The sequence below is a fragment of the Furipterus horrens genome, unplaced genomic scaffold (assembly GCF_987537825.1).
Source record: "Furipterus horrens unplaced genomic scaffold, mFurHor1.1.pri manual_scaffold_2, whole genome shotgun sequence".
NCBI lineage: Eukaryota > Metazoa > Chordata > Mammalia > Chiroptera > Furipteridae > Furipterus > Furipterus horrens.
In genome coordinates this window covers 145890747-145911198 of record NW_028327172.1, presented here as the reverse complement: position 1 = coordinate 145911198, position 20452 = coordinate 145890747, and the positions used below count along the sequence as shown (strand labels likewise).

At 36.9% G+C, this 20452-nt stretch overlaps 1 protein-coding gene across 1 annotated transcript in view; it reads right to left on the bottom strand.

Moving 5' to 3' along the window:
- PLXDC2 (plexin domain containing 2) overlaps positions 1 to 20452 on the bottom strand; it is a 420883-nt gene that overhangs the window by 389528 nt on the left and 10903 nt on the right. The gene's annotated exons all lie outside the window — the stretch shown is intronic.

Here is a 20452-nt window from a genome sequence, read left to right as displayed (position 1 = left end):
TTTGTTTGGAATATAACCATCACTGGCAAGAATTAACTGCTCCCTATCATGTTCCAAAACAGCATGGTGAAAATACCATTATTCATAACTCTTACTAGTGTCATAAAATATTTTGTTTATATGTCTATCTTTGTCCATTTATTATAAAATCTTTTATTTTCAAATACTTTCAAAAGGCAGTAAGTATGTCTTAATGTTTGACTCATCTGGGGTTACACATCTGAATGCCTGGGATGTTGTAAGAACTCAACAAGTGTTAAACCAAATGGAATAAGGAGTGTCTGCTCTCCCTGAAGAAAATACCCCTCATCCAGATCAACAGCAAAGCTCTGTGAGTTTCAGGGTGGAATCCTCCTGCATTTAGCTCTAGGGTCTTCTCTTGTCATTTGAGAATTTTGAGTAAGCTATGAGTTGCTTTCTTACCAGCTACTTGAAAATGCATTAAAATTCATGTCTTTGCTAAACTGCAGTATACAGGATATCTTACTTAAAATGCATACTTTGGGATCTCTTATAAAGAATTCAAATGCAGGTTATTTGCTTTAGAATCAATCTCTCCCTATAGGCTGTGTAAGTTGTGATCTTGTAGGAACCAATTAGATGGGTCTTTCCTGATTAAATATCCATGAGATAGCACCCTGGCTGGTTTAGCTCAGTGGATTGAGCGTCGGCCTGCGAGCTAAGTGTCGCTGGTTCGATCTTCCAGTCAGGGTACATCAGAGAAGGAAAACTCTGATTCCAAAAAACCTCCGCTGCCTTGCAGCATACCTCTTCAGGGGAAAGGATAAGGGAGTAAACCCCGACAGAAAATCCGGAGCCGGAGTCCCTAAGGCGGTTTGATGTTGTAGTCAACACCGGCAACTCCTGCGGCGCACCTGAAGCCAAGCTGTATTGACTCCGTCTTTCCCTTGGACCCTTCAGCTGCGAAGAGAGGGGGGGTCTGCTGCATGGGCAACAGCAGACCCTCCATATCACCCTGCCCAGGCTCTGTAGCTTCAGCTTCACTGGAGAGGACCCTCCAGCGTCATCGCAAGATGTCGATTTAACACGGGAGGAGACAGATACCGTGTCACTCCCGAGTCGGACTGCACAGCCATTCTCGGCGGTGCAGATAGACTCTTAAGAAGCTACACCATCGTCTCTCGAGACGGACGGCTGCCGACGACGATCCATGAGATAAAAGTCTTTTAAGCAAATTTGCTTTGTATTTTTTCTTTTAATTATAACAGCCATAAAAGAGTACAGATTAAAAAGTTTCAAGACACAGCATCTATAAACAACTCAACTGACTTCTCACTGAAAATTTTAAAGTAGGGAGACTTTTACTAAAGAATCAGCATTATGTACTCAAAATTACTGTGGAGGAAAAGACACAATTTTTCCTTATCCAAAAAAGCGTGTCTAAAAAATTAGGCAGGTGCAGTTTTCTTCTAGGTAAGTGTGGCCAGAAAGGGGGCCACAGATGAAACCCTGCCAGCTCCAGAGAGGTCTGCATGATGGCCTTACAAACTCAGAGACCAAAAGTAACCACATAGGATGGTCTGAAAATAAAACTTGCTCACTTAAAGCGAGTGTTGGCAGGTAATCATGTCCTAGGCTGGTATCTTCCTCAACAAAGGTCCACCTTTGCCTTAATGGAGCCTACCCATTGTCTTTTTGTATCTATAATAACATATCTTTGGGATGTCAGAGTGATTGATCTCTTCCAGACCCCTCAGGGAACAATCTACCACCAGAGCAGGAGACCACAGAATCCTTCACTGGTATTTTGTTAATTGTTAACTATCCTGTACCCATTTACTTTTTATGCAATACCAGAGATTTCCCCACTTTTCTTCCACCACTCGAATCCACCACCAATGGATTTCATGTAGCCCCTCTTATGCCTCCTCCTTTGATTGTAATATATAAAATAAGCGGCAACACTTCCAATTCTCTGTAGCATTTCTCAATCCGTTGAAATTTTGCTTCCTGGCAAATGTCATTTGGTTCAGATAAATTCTAATAAGGCTTTTTCTTAGGCTGGACGTTCTTTCATCCACATAAGATGGGGATGTTTCTAATTTAACTGTGTAGTTAAAAAAAAAATTGACCAGGAAAGAAATTATTATCAGTAAAGTTAGACGGTGAGATTAGCACAAAGCATAATCCTCCTTCTTCTTGCTCTGTTTAGAGGCTGCAAAATATGTTGACAAAAGTTGCTGAAGTAGAGTGGCAAATACTGACAACTACCTAGGTCTGTCAAGTTACTAGGAAATTATTTAGGGAGTAAGTGAATCTAACCTAGAACTACATTTGGTACCCCCCAAAACTGTCCTACCCTGACTCTCCCCAATGCCCATATCACAGGCAAAGCAGACCTCCCTCGAGGAAGAAATCTGGAAAACTTTTATTGCAATTTATTTATTCCTGTACTACTTTCTCCTACTATTAAGTGCATATTTCAATTTACATTTCTTTAACTTCACAATAACTTATATGGCCCAATGGAATAGGATAACACATAGAATATGTAACATATCAGATTTTATTTTGTAGAATTAGGTTTTCATTTAAAAACCTGACAGCTGTGTGTGTGTGTGTGTGTGTGTGTGTGTGTGAGAGAGAGAGAGAGAGAGAATGAGAGAGAATACTTGTTTTAAGCATTTAATTTATAATATATAAATAAGTTCACCACATGGTAAGAAAAATGAATTTATTTTATTGTGTAATTTTATTTCCCTTTCTATGATAAACATGTTTATTTTATAATAAACATGCTATATTTTCATTTAGAATACTATAGATATGTGTGAGTGGTTTGGAAAATCACTGGTTATAAATTCTACAAATCACTATTTAAATAAATGCATGAGCACCTAAGGATCAAAAAAGAATGCAATACTTCATAAATATGTGAGGATAGATATTAATAGGGCACTAGTAGAAAGTCCTTCAAATGATAAAATATTAATTCTCTCTTAAAGTTTAAAAGTTTTGTAATAGTGCTTAAAACTACAGCAATGAAATGGAACTCTTTTCTGAAAGCTTTTCATTGGATGACATGTGAGTTCATTAAAAAACCTCATTTAAAACCCTTTGAGGCAAACAGAATCACTTCAATAAACTGAAGTGCAGCCAAAAAGAACAACATGTAGTTGCAACAGAGAAAGAACAAGCTACAGCAAACCTGGTGGGTACTTCACGGTAATATTTGAAATTCTGCTTGGTCTGCATTAAAGACGTTTGGAAATTTAAGTTAAAAACAACACCAACTGTCTCCACTTCCGGTACTTTAATTAAGCACTTCTAATTTATTTTAGCTATTTTCCTCCAAGGTGGGGTCCTCCCTCATTATACCTAAAATTTTCCTCAAGGACTATAAAGAGATTTTATAAACATCCTTATTATTCAACAAGCCTTGCCTGGATGCCTACCATGTACAGAATCCTGCTGGGAAACTGAGAAGTCAACAATAAAAGACAGAGTTCCTCTCTTGGAAACATCTGCAATTCAGCTGGAGGATCCCAAGTAGGATGCATGCAAACAGTGCAAAACTACCCATCTGTAGGAACAACAGACAATAAAAATGGGCAAATAAATGCTTAAAGAAAAGATCTAAAACACTAATTCGAAAGACTATATGCACCCCTATCCTATATTCACTGCAGCATTATTTACAGTAGCCAAGATTTGGAAGCAAACTAAGTGCCCAGTAATAGACGAGTGGATAAAAAAGCTGTGGTACATTGGTACATTTATATAAAGGAATACTACTCAGCCACAAAGAAAAAATGAAATCTTACCTTTTGCGACAGTACAAATAGACCTGGAGAGTATTATGCTAAGTAAAATAAGTCAGACAGGCAAAAATGAATAACACATGATTCACTTATACATAAAATCTAAAAAATAAAAATAAAAAAATACAAAATAAAAATAGACTCACAGATCCCGAGAACAGATTGACAGTTGACAGAGGGGAAGGAGGTTGGGGGGATGGGTGAAGAAGGTGAAGGGATAGAGAAGTACAAATTGGTAGTTACAGAGTAGTGACAGAGATATACATTACAGCATAGCAAATAGTAATATCATAATAACTATGAATGGGGCAAGGTGGGTAATTGAAATATTGGGAGAACCATTCTGTAAAGTACATGATTTTCTGAACACTATGCTGTCCATCTGAAACTAACACAGAGTAATATTGAATGTAAACTATAATTAAAATAAAAATAAATAAAATAAAACCAAGAATACCTTGATTATTTATATGTACATACCTATATTTCCAAAACTAAGTCTTCAATACTTGTAAGGCTATATCCCAAAAATTAGTTCCTATCCTCAAATTAGACTAGAAACAGTATTTACCAGAACATATAAAATGCATCCCATAAACTTTGTATATATGTACTCTTAACTTTTCTTACCCAATATAGTCTATATGATAATAGGGCATATAATAGGTTAAGACTTAATTGACAGTTTTGAAGTAACAGTCAACAATGACAAGGAGTAAAAGTTTAGTTCTAGTAAAAAATGGGTACAAATTGCAGCGGGAGATGGAGGGAGGAAAAATTTTGCTCCACCCTTTTAGGGTCCCTGGTTGGGTCTGAAAGTTAAACTGACAAAGACAAATGAACAGAAGAAAAGCATATCAATTTATTTAACTTAAGTTTTATATGACAGTGAAGTCTTCTTAAAAAAAATAAAGACTAAAAGAATGATTTATTTTTTTAAAGCAAGGAAATAATCCAGTCCACAGGGTACATCAATAGTAGGTGTGTCTCAAACTTGATTTTAAAAGCAGCCACAGAACTGGATTAAAGGAGAAGGAAAGCCCTATTTTCCAAGTGAAACAGCATGCACAGAGGAAATTAGCAAAGATAGATACATTTCCACCATGAAATGGGATTCCCCTGGGCCTGGGACTACTTTATTCTAACCCAAATATCCAACTGCCTTGCATTCAAACAATACATCGGAGGCATAGTTCTGTGGTTAGGTCGACAGACATAGGAGTTAAGCAGCCTGGGTCTCAGCCCCTCCTATTTGCTAATCATGTAACCTTGGAAAAGCACCCATTATCCAAGAACATAATAATGCATGTACATCACTTGGCACAGTCTGTGATACAATTTAGAATGCAATATGTTAGCCCCGGTAAGCGTTGTGCTGAAATAATTGAGTTTGGGACTAAAGGGAAATGAGAGAAGGGAGTTGAAAGGCAAGATCAGTTCAGGTTGTGATTCTTAAACTTCAGTGTGTCCCAATTCCCTTGTTAAATCACAGATTCCTAGGTCCCACAACAAAGTTTCACACTCAGCAGATCTGGAGTGGAACTGAACTCTGCACATCTAATAAATTCCCAATTGATGCTGACGCACCTCACTTGGGGAACCACTGAGTTAAGACTTACATGCCAGTCAGGCACCTTCCACCAGAGAAAATGACTTACATCAGTGATTCTCCAAATGTGTTCTACAGGCCTGTAGAAATACCAAAGTGAGTACTTGCAAATTTCCAGGATATGCATTCCATTTATTTATAATAGTAACTCAGAATATGTTTATTGCCACACATGCAAGTCTATACTATTTGAAACAATCTGGACTTTTCTACTTCAGGCCAAATATACAATGCGTGTACATTCAAAGCTATAAAATACATTATTTTCAGTAAGGACTTGAACTAGAATGGAACAAAATGACCAATCAATTGTTTTTGTGAGGGGCTTGTCACACTTCTCAAATGGCCACCTGTCACTAAGTCAATTACGTGCCTTGGTCTTCACCTCTGTGACTTTTTCCTCCACTTCCCTCTTCCCCACATTGAGTATCCTAACATTGGCTCCATGTGGATAACTGATGTCAGACCCTCCAAAAAAGTTTGGGGGGACAAAGGAGGTCTGACAGGGCTTGTTACGGACCAAACAGAAACCTCAATTATATTTTCATAGACAAAAATTTGTTTACAGTTAAGGTTTATTTCTATATAGAGAAAATAACTATTTTATATGAAGATGAACAAAATATATCGTATCATTAACACTGCTTTCAAAAGTTAAAAGACTCAAGGAGAAAGTAATTCATAACCCATCAGTAAGACTTCACTTTTCTTTTCTTCCTTCTCTTCAATCATTTCATAAAGCCCACATTTTCCTTTTCCTCTCCCATCTTCTATGGTAAATATATTGAGCCATAAGGAAATAAAGAAGAAATATTATTAATGCTCTTTTTCCTTTCATTTTCTCCTCCTCCTTCCCTAAAAATAGCTTTCCTGCCACTGCCAGATCCAAATTACTCACCTTTGGCCCAAGCATCAGGTTTATATTTACTTCTTAAGGTGGTTGCCATGACTACAACTGGAGATACCAAACAAGAAGTGGGAGCTCTAATACATAAAACCTAGTGCAGCTTGGTAAAATTTTGATAATAAGGTAATTGACTTAAAGGATTTAAATAAATAGCCTCCACAGATAAAACCCTTCACCCTTGACATGGGTGGTGTTACTGAGAACTGTTTCATGCAGGTCTTGCTGCACGATTGACATGCAGGAGAAGAATTCCCACAGGTTCCAACAAACACCTGTTCTTCTCTTGGCACGGGCTTAGAATTACACTTTACCTCCTACTTATAATAAATTGCCCCTACTGTACACAGCTCATTTTAACATTTCATCTGACAAAAAGTCACCATAATTGCCTGTTTAAAGGCATAGCAAAAAGTAAATCCTACAGATTTATTACAATCTGTCAGCACACCTGTGAAAGCTTTGTGTTATGGCGCACCTGGTGAGCCATTCAGAACTGGTGCGATGGTCTGCTGACACACACAGGGAACGTGAAAAACACAGCTGGTAAGTGGCCTGCCCTACACGTCAAGAGTGGAAGGCTCACCATGAGAACCACATGAAGGACCATTCGTCTTGCTAAGAAAGGGCTTACATAATGTCCCAGCAAGTACCTAACACCCATGAGAGATGAATAATCAGAATAAACCGAAGTGAAGCATTTTGTAACACAAAATTAGATTGTAAAAATAAAGAAAAAAACTGGGTTTATGTCCCTATTTCCAATTTATTATATCAAACACTCCATGAATGTTGGATATAATAAATAATCTTGTATAAGATCTCAAAACAGCATTACAAAATCCCAGATTCTTCTAGCCTTTAGGGAAGCAAGATCTTCCTCTAGTTGTAAGTGTTGTTAGTTAGCAGTTAATGATTTAACTGAGTCAAAGCCAATTAGTAACTATAATATTAACCAGTCATGCAACCATGAAAACGCAGTTTAATTCATCTTTTTTGTTAGTAATTTTGGCTGGAATTTCCTATCCATGGGGATTGAAAACATGGTTCAAAAACAAATTTACAAAATAAGCTCTGATGTTAATCTAGTTTCACCACGACGAATCAGGTTACTGCTGAACAAATCACGCTTTTGCTCTTCACAGCCACGTCATAAGAGACTAAAGAGACACTGAGGCAACTGACGTTGGGACCGCTATCTTCTACTGTATTGTCTCTCTACTTTGTGGATTCCTTAATTATTTTTTGCCACATTTCCCACCTCTTTTGTTTTCTAACATTTTCTCTCCTTGATCATCTTCTTCACAGGAAAATATCTTAATAAAAATTTCGCAGCGGTACCCATGAATGGAGTTCTTAAGGAGATAAGGCGGACATAACACTAGTTGACTCTGGAAATACAGAAACGAATGCAAATATAGAACATGAGATTAAAGTATTGAATAATTATCAGATTAATATGTTAGCTTTGAATTGTGAAAAATAAAAAACCTAAGCCAAAAAATATCATTATTCAAATGGGGTTTTTTTCCTTTAAAATGCAAGAAAGAAAACCATGCTTACCCATGAACATTTTATTATTAAAAAATATACATAAATAAGTTAATTGTGACAAATGCGATTTAAACCAACATAGGTGGGAAATTAAAACCCTCAAACCATGGCAGAAATAATACGTACTTGCATAGGAGTTTAGTAAGTTTTACAGAAAAAAAAGTGACATAAGTAAAAAGCATTACTAAAAGGGAGCATATATATTATAGGATAAGAAAATCATTTTTTAAAGTCAAGCTACTTGGGAAAATTCTCTATGCTAATAAACATGCAATATACTTATATCTCAGTTCTGCCCCATTTTTTAAAAATGATGTCGTCGTCGTCGGCAGCCGTCCGTCTCGAGAGACGATGGTGTAGCTTCTTAAGAGTCTATCTGCACCGCCGAGAATGGCTGTGCAGTCCGACTCGGGAGTGACACGGTATCTGTCTCCTCCCGTGTTGAATCGACATCTTGCGATGACGCTGGAGTGTCCTCTCCAGTGAAGCTGAAGCTACAGAGCCTGGGCAGGGTGATATGGAGGGTCTGCTGTTGCCCATGCAGCAGACCCCCCCTCTCTTCACAGCTGAAGGGTCCAAGGGAAAGACGGAGTCAATACAGCTTGGCTTCAGGTGCGCCGCAGGAGTTGCCGGAGTTGACTACAACGTCAAACCGCCTTAGGGACTCCGGCTCCGGATTTTCTGTCAGGGTTTACTCCCTTAGCCTTTCCCCTGAAGAGGTATGCCACAAGGCAGCGGAGGTTTTTTGGAGTCAGAGTTTTCCTTCTCTGATGTGCCCTGACTGGAAGATCAAACCAGCGACACTTAGCTCGCAGGCCGACGCTCAATCCACTGAGTCAAACCAGCCAGGGCCTAAAAATGATGTATGTCAGATAATATAAACACACTATCAGAGGATGAAAAGCCTTCATGCAGCAAAGAACGGGCCCTCTTTGTGGTATATGCTATGGAGAATGCACAACTGTGAGGAAGATGTTCATAAACCAATATATGAGCAGAAACCTACCACAACTTTCCATCTATGGCCTACTTTTAAATTTGGCACTTATTTAGCTACCTTCAAATTCAACTTGCCCAAGCAGAAGAAGAGCTTCTTACACGCTGGGCTTTGCAGATGATCCCTTGGCTGTGTGTTTCAGTTCCCTTAAGCTGAAGCCTGCATGAGTGTTGCTGAAGATGTTCATTATGCTCTGACATACACATGGTGGGGGAAGGCAGTTAAATGGCCAAAGATCAAATGTGTAGAACAGGGAGAAATCAACAGAGACATGGCCTATTGTGGGCTACAAGTATCAGGAAAATTTTTATGAAGGAGCAGGAGTGGGTGTTGAGCTGAACCCTAAAATTAATTTCAGCATTTGAACCTGTTAATATAAACCTGTGATTATTCAAAAAGCTTCAAACTAGAACATCATAAGATGCCCTTTGATCATATCTCCATTCAGTAAAAAGACATTCAAAATAATATCAGAATCCTACCCCAACCCTTAAAGATAAATATAGTTGTATGACTTTATCTGTAAATACTATCTTTTATTCTCCATGCAAATTTTCAACTTCCTATACCCAGTGGTGTCCAGTATGGGGCAGGGCAGGCCATCCACTGGGTTCTCGTTTTTTTAAAATTTCTGTTTTGTTTCTCTTTTATAAATTAAACACTACTATAGAAGTGCAGGCAGATAAGGCATAAATTAAAAATATGGAATACAGATCACTAGTGATTATTTTGTTTACTGTGTTCAAGCACTGTGCTAATTGCTTTATATGAATTAACTCATTTCATACTCAGAGTTACCCTGTGTGGTAGGGGTTGTTACTAATTTCATTGTACAGATAAGGAAAGTTAGGCAGAGAGGTTTAACTAAGATCACAGTAAGTGGTCAAGCCAAAATAGAAAGAAGAAAAATTATTGATAGAGAAAAAAATAGGTAGATAGGTAGGTAACTAGACAGAAAAATAGACCCACAGATATACAGATTAGTAGATAGGGATTTAAAAACAAAAGAGAAAGAAAAACACCAAATTCTAATAATTTCTGACCACTTGGCGATGGGCGAGATCCTTCTTTTGTACACTGCTGTGTATTTCCTAAACTATCTATAATTAACAAAGATCGCACTTATAGCTTGGGAAAATAAGGGAAGGCAAAAAAATATTATAATTAAAAACTGGAATTTAGTGGTAAAAGGTAGAAAACCAAGAGACACTGAGTAACAAACAAGGAAGAAACTTATGTTAGCTGAAAAATGACAAGAATGAGCATGGACTTATTTTCTATTATAATGTGCACATTTCAAGGATGATCACAGGTCAAATAAACAAAAACATCTAAACAGAAGCCTCCCACTGTGAAAGTAAGCTTTGAAAAGTAATTCAATTAATTTGAAAAAGATATAAAATTTAAGGGTTGGAAAACTGTTGTTACATGGTAGGTCTAATTAAAAATGTCTGAATGCACTTTTTCTTTTAAATTATGATGAGTAAAAGAAAGAGATCAGTGCCTATTCTTCATGGCTGAGGAAAATTATTTGCTTCATAAGGATTCGAGGCAGGTTTCTAGAATTAAATTGGTGGCAGTAATCATGTTGTTATTAGGATAATTGCTTTCTGACATCTGTTTCCCTGTCATAATCAATTATTTGAAGATAGCAACGACACAAATACTATACGAGTATATCTAATCAGTAATGTCTAAGGCTTCACCAAAACAAAAATGAAATTATATACCAGTTATATATGCTCTTCACCAAATTATCTTCCACCAGGTAATACTATATATGATAAGTCGTACAGTAATGAGGAGAGGCCAGCTCTTACTCCCCTCTCATAGTCATTTATTTTCAATAATTCTTATGATGCAATACTCATATAAATGTGGAAGTCCTTTATGAAACAGCAAGGAATAAAATGTATATATTGTTGCTCAAGGCATAATGAAATGCAATTTTTTAATAAATGTGTTTCTATTTACATTTTTATTATCAAAGCTAACTCAGGGCACTCTTTATTGGAACTGTGAACCTGGTAAGTTGCAACGCTAAATTTAACTTAATAATTGTATAATGGAAAAAGCACTCTAGGTCTGATTCTGCCACTACAACCAATACTGTAACCTCTGAAAGTTATACAAACTTCCTGACTGTGTTTATCGTTATTCCTCTATATCAAGAACCCTAACCTACTCTACTGCCTAACCTACTGAAACATAATGAAATTTTAGATTTTTTTGAATACAATCTAATGGCTATTTTTTAGTAAATGAAAGCAGATGAATACAGGTTCAACCTTTGTTATAAAAAAATGCTAATACATATTTAACCTTCACCTTTGGCAGGAAAGTAAATAGATGAATGTTTGAAGTGTACCTTTGGAAGAGTACACTAATATACATGAACATTTGTGGAGCATCTGTAATATTTATCATTAGTTATCCTTCTCTATGCCCCAGATGGTGTTCTAAGGATATTCCATATTTTACATTTTAATCCTCACAAATATCTTGTGAAGTAGGCATTATCACTGTGATTTTACAGAGGAGGAAACCAAGGAACTGAGGATGAAGCAACTTCCCCAAGTCACAGAACTAGTAATTCATGGAACTGGGAATCAAATGCATGCCAGGTCTTTAGGTCCAATGTGAGCTGTGTCTCAACCTTTCTCCCTTGCTTCTAACAAGGAAGATTACAGCAGAGCAGTGATCTTCAGCATTGATTATGAGTCGTAGCTTAAGCTTGCAACATCAAAAGCCATCAAAATTCATGATCGATCTCCACCACCCAGTTTGCATTTGTTGCCATTTTCCCAATCTATGGACTGATTGTACAAATCAGCAATTAAATCATATTTACTTATTCTTGAATCCCAATTAGAGAGTGACCGTGAAAATAAATTCCAGTTAAGTATAATTCAAATGGGGCTATTCGAACAGGCTACAATTATAGTCAAATTCCAAAACAACTGCAACGATGACAGCCAACGTGTCACCAGTGTTAAATACAACATATATGAAGCTGAATTATGTCATTAATACTTAAAATACCTTAAGAATAACTAAATGTTTTATATTTTCTACAGCCATCTGCCTTTTGCTATCTATCCTAGATAATGAAGAGTCATGGAAGTACTAAATTTACAAAGTAAAAAATGCACATGAAAAATAAATATTTTTTTACCAATTGATTTTTATTGAACACTATCCCAAAGACGGTAAATATTCTAAAAGAATCATCATCTCAATTGGTGTCATAAGCATACCTCTTTATTGAAAAAGACTCCTTAAAGACTTCTGAATAGATTTTGAAGTAAATGATACAAGCTATTGGCTTTATAATACTTATACAGCAGAAATTAGATAAACTTCACCTAAGAATATACGAAATCAAGAAAATAAGAACTTCTTGGCTATGATGAAGAACACACATACGTACAAATAACTGGAAAGGTTAAAGAGAAAGTTCACTACATAATTCTTTCTGCATAACAGAAAGAAAACCAAATTTGAATTCTGAAGTCACAGGTTCATTACCTGTTCTCACTATCTGTGTGATCTCAGACAAGTCCCTTCATCTCCAGGGTTTTCCTTTTTTTTTTCTCTCTCTTATTGGTAAAATTCAGTGTTCATGGCAGCATTATTCACAATAACTGAAATGTGAAAGTCACTCAAGTGTACATCAGTGAATAAATGATAAGCAAAATATGGTACATGCATGCAATATAACATTATTCGGCCTTAAAAAGACAGGAAATTCTGACATGTGTTACAACATGAAATAGACCCTGAGGCTATCATGCTAAGTGAAATAAGCTGGTCTCAAAAAAATACAAATATGTATGATTCCACTTATATGAGGTACTTAAGAGTAGTCAAAATCATAAATATAGAAAAGAGAATGGTGTGTGCCAGGGGCGGGGGGAAGTGGGAAATGGGGAAGTATTGTTTAATGGGTACAGAGTTTCAATGTAACAAGATGAAAAGAGTTATGGAGACAGACGAGTGGTGGTGATGTTTGCACATCACGACTGTATTTAATGCCACTGAGCTGTACACTTAAAGTGGTTATGATGGTATACTCTATGTTATACATATTTACCATAACTTAAAAATGGGGAAAAAGTCAATGGGTTGGAGTGAGTTCAAATAAGATATTATATGGTAAAATGCTTTGTAGAGTTTAAACTGCCATGTAAGTGGCATCTTCATTTTGCCTACCCATCATCCTCCCTTCTTTTGGGGAATGGAGCTGACCTGAGACCCACCTAGCTGTGTCTGCCTATTTGCAAAACAGATCATTCCTGGAATGAACAGTGATTGTGATTCTTGAGTGTGCCAAGCCACAGTTCAAGGATCTAGTAACAAACAGTAGAGCAGGTCCCTGACCTGACAACACAGAGAATAATATGTGGAAAAATACAGAAACAAATATAAGTAGATAAAAGGTAATTTCACAGAATGGCTACAGTCTAATGAGTAGTCAGCAGGATTGTTACAAAGAGACAACATTTAAGCTGAGACCTGAGGAACAAGAAGGAAACAAGAGAGGGAAGTGTATCCTGTGTGAGAATAAGTGAACAATAAATACTCATGGTTTCTAATGAGATCCAACAAGTAGGCAGGGACCTGCTCACAAGGGTGTTCAAGCCATGGAAAAGAGGTTGGACTGCCTACTTATTTTAATGGAAAGTAACTGGAGGGCTTTAAACAAGGGCATGCCATGTTTTCATTTATACCATACAAAGGTGATATTTAATGGAATCTGCCCCCTGGCCACAGTGCCATGGTCCTCAGGTAAACAGAAAAGTTCTTTGACAGGACTTTTGAACTTCAGGAATGTACTAGGCTGAGCCCTTTCGGAGTGGCTGAGGCCTGAAGATGACACTCACTTTGCATCCTGCCATGCAGACCACCAAGCAGAAGCACGGACTGCTGCAGAAATGACAGTTGGAGAGGGAGGGCACGGCTGTCCCTGAGGCCCAGCCACGGTGTTCTTCTCGGGCTTTGTGAGGTTTCTCTCCAAATTCTCTGCTTTGATTAAGCTAATTCAAGTTGGATTTCCCTCAACTGCTGACAAAAAAAAAAAAATCCTAACTTTATGAAATTAGGTGCTATTGTTATTGTAGTTGTAAGGTACATCAAAAGCTAGTGGTCTGCATACAGTATTCATTTAAATCTTCCAAAAACCCTTTGGTGCATTATTGAAAGTAACTAAGAGCAGTGAAGCAGGTGCTCAAATGACAGCCCAGAGAAGTGGTGGGGCTGAGTTCACAGGCACATGCATCTCTCTGACTCCCATGTGTCTACTCCAACCAGCACCACTCACAGCTTTGACCTATGATCCAGACCCAGCACTTGTGGGATGGGGCCCATCACAGGCCGATCAGAAGGAACTAACAGCAGCCAAATCAAAAGTCAGATCTGCAGTTAACTCTTGCCCCACGAATGCCATGGCTAGAAAGGGAAGAAAACCAAGTGCTTTATCTTTCAGGTACAAAACAGGTAGATCAGTACCCAAGTATTGACTCAAGTTCCTCCCTGCAAACATGAACAATCACCCAAGAGACAAGACTTAACTAATGCAGCAATTAGAAAATAAAATGTACAACTGATTACCAGATAGACAGGTGCATACAAAACACACAGGAACACAGAAAAAGGCAAAGAAATGTGAGACGACCTCACAGAAGGCTTTTTGGTAGTACAAAAGCTAGAAGATGGAAGCTACCAACTGAACAGTTTTTATCAGTCCAGTATTTCAGTCTTTGCTAAAGAATTAAATAATTGACTTGGGTTCACTTCAGCTTTCACTTCTGAAAAATTGTTTCCAAACCTCCATTAAGTTTAGGAGACTAACACACTGATTTGTCTTTTTCACTGGGATGTAAATACACATTATTACAAATTTCAAATGTTGTATTTACTATTACGTGCTGGAAAAAACTATAGGGTCAAAGATAACATTATATTACAAATAATATGTAAAATATCAAAATTTGTGGTGCATTCATTATTTTATACATATATAAAACATTACACAATCTAAACACCTGGAAATTTTACTAAGAGGAAATTACATAAGTTCACTGAATTTTAACTATTTTTTTTCTTTTAGTTTCACCAAAATGCAAGTAATGGGAAGATTAAGTGGCTTTATTGATAGTGACTTTTTACTAATATTTGGTGAGGTTAAATATTAAGTGTCTTAAGTGAGTAAGAAATCAACTAAGTAAATAAACAAGAGCTTTGTGCTTCCGGTGAACAGAAAAGCATATGACACAGCAATTTACACAGACAAACAGTGATGAATGACCTAAAGAACTGAGTTGCAAGCTGAATGATCACTGTAGATGGATGCACATTTATATTCTCTATTATCATTTCTGCTTGTCTAATAAAACAAAATTTATTAATTTTGCATTCTGTTGTCTTGGTCTTTGCAATGCATCAGAAAGTTAAAATAGGACAGATCATTTACAAACACACAAACTAAGTAACTACCTTATGGTACATCCATAAATATTGTTAAATCATCAGATCTTGACATAAGCCATGTCATTTTTCATATTTTACTTCCTCTCCATTGATTCATTACCTTCCCTCCTACACACACACACACACACTGAAGGCAAGGAGTAATCTCCCAGTTTCTAAGAGAAAAAACTTTAATTTATCCTGAAAGATAACCTACAGGTAAGAAGGGTTTATTGGTTTTAATTTTTGTTCTTGTTTTTAATTTCAAACTTGTACAAGACTGATACTTGTTTTGTTTTGTTTTTTTTTTAACTTCAAGCTGGTCAGGAATGTCTTGCTGGGTAGCATGTTACAAATGACAACAATCAGCCCTTTTACGGTCTTAACAATTTTATAAAGAAACTGTTTATAAAAACTCTAATTCACCTTGAAGTCAATATTGGTAGGAAATAAATACTTCTTTAATAAGAGTTCATTAGTGAGAAGAGAGTTCCAATGATTTTATATTAAAGAAAATTGATCCTTATTTCCATTGCGTCAATACAAATAAAGGGTAGAAAACTCATAACTTACAAATATTTACTAAGCACGATCCATGTGCCAGGCACTGCTTTATGTTTTAATCAGTATAAAAATTCATCTTGAAAACGGTCATAAAATTACAGTGAGTAAAAACAACACTCCTCCCTCAGTTTATTATTTTAATTCCTGGACTCCCTATTGGTAAAAGAGCACTGAAGTCATCATTCTCTTTTCCTTCATGGTGTGATGCTGGCTTAAAATTAAAAAAATGCCTGAAATGAAGCAAATTATTTTAAATAGTATTTTTTCTAATGCAGGTATTATTTATCATGTTACACCCATTCTGTAGCCCTAACTTAACTGATAAAATAAATAAAATGTTCATTTTTCCTGCTGATACTTAAGATAAAATTCTCTTTCAAACATACTTCATTATATTTGAGAGATTTCGCAGATTTAATGATTCAGGTTTCATAAGCGTGATTTCATCTAAGCCTTTAATTAAAGTTTTATTAGATGTCACAGCAATTTTCTTACAATAAAGGGTTCCTCGAGTCAGGTTGCATTTTTGGAGAACTGTGATCATCTTCCCAAAGACAATTCTAACACAGTTTAATGCATTTATGTCCTAGTTATATTCCCAATCTGCCTATCCTTCTGCTGGCTGTTTCCCCCATACCTATAGGCAGGAGACTCAAATCCCCTGCTCTAGCAAAATGCCCCCTTGCACCTATGCTCCCCTCCAGTTACTTCCTTTCCTATTCTGTCTCAGCCATGGCTTTTTTTTAAAGATTGTAGTTTCATTCATGTCACTACTTTCTCTTTTCACCCTCAGCACCTCTCCTTTTGAAATCTGGCACTGCGGCCCCCATTCCTGCACCCAAAACACTCTTTATACTAAATCTCAGATGACCCCTCCTTGTCAAGTCTCATGATCTGCTTTTCCTCCTACAGACCTGCATCCTTCCACGTTGCTCCTCTTCATTCTCCTTCCTGGAACCTCCTGCCCTTATCCTCCCCAGACCGAGTCACTAGGACTCTGACCCTAAGCCTCTCTTCTTCTGTATCTATTTATGCTTCTTGGCTGGTTTCCACCACTATTTAAACATTGATGATTCAACATCTTGAGCTCATCCCAGACCACCTGGTAGAGTTGATATCTCTACTGGATGTTCTATTAGCAAGTCTAAAGCTTTCTATTTCCTAAAGTACTGGAAACTTGAGAACAATCTTGGGCTTTCTCCCCTTACTGGAAGCCTTTACCACTTCTTGTCCTTATTCATCCAATAGTCCCTAACTCTGCTCTGTCACCAGGTCAGTCCCTTTCCATCATCTCTCCATACCAACACTAGAGGGACCTTTCTAAGAGATCTGAGTGTCATTCAGCTAACAAGTATCTGTCATTGACCATCTATTACCTTCAGAGAGAGTTCAAAATCTGTCTGTGGTAGCTGAGACCTTTCTTTGTCTTGGGAAAGAGAAGTTATTCCATCACTCGCAAATAACATTATGAATGCTCCCACCTCCACTGCCCATATATATAGGGCTGGCTTCAACTAAAACACTGAAGGCCTCCATACAGTTCTGGATAAAATGCTAAATGTGAAATGCTCAGGAAATGTTATAGATTTTTAAAGACTTTTATTTATTGCTTCCTTTGACATTTCCTTATCTTTCATTCACTGATGAAATCTTAGAACAGCTAGCTGTCTTACTTTTACACATATACCATTTATCTTTCCAGATAAATTCACTAAAACACTGGTAACGTTTTAGATCTCTTTATAAACAGAGCACCGTCATCCAAGAGAGTTAACCTGTTACCCAAGTATATTATGTAATCTCTTAAGGCAGTTTATTTACCGTAAGAAGCAAGTATATTAATAAGGTCAAAGTATTATTTTCTTGTGTCAAAGTAGATGATGCAGCAGAATTTTGTATCCTCAGCTCAGGCACAGAAAATAAATCTGTTTGGGGGAGCTTTGCTTCATTATACACAATGTGGGTTCGTTAAAAAGAAATTATTTGAGTGTTCTTTTAATGCATGTTTTGCTAGAATAATGTTCTTCAAATCTAAAGCTTGCCTGAGGCCATCACTGAGTGATGAGAGGATTCTGGAAAAGAGTGACGCTCTGAATTCCCCGACCTAGTCATGCAAGTCAAAGCCTGTTGGAGGTGCCGTCTGCAAGCCACTTAATGCTCACATGACCCTCGGGAGCATTAACTGCTCTTAATTTTTCCTAACCCTACAACAGTACCACTGCACATGATTACTAAACCAAAGGTGATGTGGTTTTTTTATCTCTGGCAGTTTGAAACATGGATACCTCAATCTTTAACATTTACAAATTATTAATGAAAGCTTTCTCAGACTGTTCCCTATTTTGCAGAGAACTCCTTGCCTTGCTCTGTCTTGCTTCTCGACTCTTGTTTACATCCTTCCCTTAACTTACTGCTTGCACACTTCCTTATATTTCTACGGCTACCCTACCCAAACTTCAGAGAACAGAACATTCTCACTACAGTTATTCTATGGGGCAAATCAATAACTGTATTCCCGTGTTACAGATAAAAAGTTGAAGTTTGAGGGGCTCATAATTTTGTGTAAGGTCACTCAGCTAGTGAATAGCAGAGCCAAGATTGGGACCCAGGCCTGTCCAGCATCAGAAGCATCCTTCAAAACAATGAGGCAGTCTAATCCCATCTCCCATAGAGAGTCTGCCCCACTCCCACACTGCCACGCCCTTCGCACCACCCCACTACTGGCTCTGCTGCTCCCACGAGCATTGGTTTGTCCCTGCAACATACTCATGCTTGTCATTGTTCTCCCGCTAGATTCATGCTATGTTCATGTTCATGTTCCCCTGAAGATCACATTCCTTAAGTACAGAAACCATGTTTTTAAAAAAATCTAAACAGTGAATTCTGAAGTTAAATTGATGAATAAAAACATCTTCCAGCTGAACTTACCATGTTGGATGAACAGCTGAAGTAATATGAAAATTAGATGAACTGAACCTTATGAAGGGATTTCAAATCATATGAGAATGTCATATATTTTAAGCACACATCACACATAAATGTGTAACATACTGTGGTCCCCAATTTACATATAAAAAATAAGAGATAAAATCTAGTTTTCCAATTGACCAACAAGGGCCTATTTTACTTCTAATAAAGGCATAAATTTAGCCCACCCATTTTTAAAAATTATTGACTACTTATTAAATAGAAGTGAAATATATCTTTGTGGGTCTTTATTCAACATGTAAGTCAACAACATTTAAATTAAAAACCTACCATGTATGGAGAACTATGTCTTATTAAAAAAAATAAGACCTAGGTAAAAAAAAAAAAATAAGACCTAGTAGTCACCTTTGAGACACAAGATGAACTGTCTGGGGAGGCAATCTCTATGATAAAAGGCCCAGAAGAACAAGAAGAGTCTGCAGGAGGACATTCCCAAATGATGAGGTAGTGCTATTACTAAAATAAGGTGGTCAGAGATACTGGGCAGATAAATATCAGAGGTTCACACCATAAAAGTAGTACAGAATAGAGGAAGAACTTTAGAGAATGTTCCAAGAAAAACAATAAAGACAAAGGTGAAAAAGATGTGCCTGGCGAATAACAAATAGAAGTTGCTGAGTACATAAGGATTCTGGCCAAAATGAATGTAAATTTCAGCAAGTGGATCACATTTAAGACCTTGAAAAGAGGTAACTCACATCAGTGAGTGCAGTATTGGGAGCTTTTAGACTCTGGTTGAAAACAAAAATGTTTAAAAGGCTGCCCAATGATTTGTATCTGGTAATCTTTTAAATATCTAATCTTAGTATTTCTCAGTTTGCATCTTTAGCTTTGAGACACCTAGAAAGCTGTTTACACAAATTTCATGGTTTTATCTCTAATTTCTATTTCATTGATTGTTTATCCATATATCCTTTTAACTATGGAATTCTCTCCAGAGAATTAACCAATTTTAATTAATTAATTAAACCAATGGTTAATTAACTTGAAATTCTCCCTAGAAAGTAAGCAATTTTAGTGTTTTATCAAACTATTCAAGTTGCTGCATTATCAATCATTAAAGGATCTCTCTGTTTTTGGTAGCTTAGCAATGAACTGATTATTCCTAAACCATTGTAAATGAATTTTTCACAAATGCATATGACAAATTCCCTTACTCTGAAGTCAATCTGTTTGTTTATATTTTTTCATCACTAGTATTTAAATCTGAGCCATCATGTTAAAGAAATTATAATTTAGGAGTTTTATCTTAGGAAATATGCAGAAATACAGTACAAACAAAACTCTTGTTAGTGAAACACTAACAAGACTGCTTCATTCAACAAATTTTCAAAGATGGTTTCCTATTCTTGGAGCTAGGGATGCAATGATGATTGGTCACATATGGCCTCTACCCTTGGGCAGATTAGGACTAATTACCAGTGCACACATGACTAATTACACTATTGATGATAAGTGATATGGTAAGGGTGTGTAGAGTGCACTCTGGCTTGTCTCAGACTTGCAGCTGGCAGAGAAACACTGGGAAATAATTTGATATGCCAAAGCTCAAGATGCAACTTGGACCCAATGGACAAAGCCAGAAA